The 475-nt window shown below is 40.6% G+C and overlaps 1 long non-coding RNA gene across 1 annotated transcript in view; it reads left to right on the top strand.

Moving 5' to 3' along the window:
* The window catches only part of LOC116703446 (uncharacterized), a 13,677-nt gene that overhangs the window by 11,135 nt on the left and 2,067 nt on the right, over positions 1-475 (top strand). Inside the window, exon 2 of the long non-coding RNA XR_004335439.1 lies at positions 9-14. This is a non-coding gene — a long non-coding RNA (uncharacterized LOC116703446). The remainder of the gene's footprint in view (positions 1-8; positions 15-475) is intronic.

The following is a 475-nucleotide window of genomic DNA, read 5'->3' as shown; positions in this document are numbered from 1 at the left end:
CTGTGAAGAAACAGGTGTCAGTTATCGCTTATATTTAAGGAAGGAAGGAAGCAAATGCTGTGCATGCTGGTTATAGTGCATTTCACTCTGAAATACTCAGCAAAATCTCGTTCCATACGTTGTTCTGAGGAGCAGCGGACTTTGATTAAAATGTTGATTGGAGAGGGGAAAACATTAAAAGAAGTGCAGGAACGTATAGGCTGCTCAGCCAAAATGATTTCAAATGCCTTGAAATGGCATCAAAGTCTGAACAACGTGGGGAAAAACGGTCACTACCATTCGAATGGATGGAAGAACAGCCAAAATGGCAAAGACTCAATCAATGATCAGCTCAAGGAAAATCAAAGAAGACTTGAAATTACCTGTGAGTATTGTCACAATCAGAAGAAGGCTATGGGAAGCAAAGCTATCTGGTAGAAGTCCCCCCCAAAGTCCCACTGCTGAAAAAAAGATTTGTACTGAATAGGTTGAAATT

This window comes from Etheostoma spectabile, chromosome 15 (genome assembly GCF_008692095.1).
Source record: "Etheostoma spectabile isolate EspeVRDwgs_2016 chromosome 15, UIUC_Espe_1.0, whole genome shotgun sequence".
NCBI lineage: Eukaryota > Metazoa > Chordata > Actinopteri > Perciformes > Percidae > Etheostoma > Etheostoma spectabile.
The sequence above is the reverse complement of the archived record's forward strand: the minus strand, read 5'-3'. Positions and strand labels throughout refer to the sequence as shown.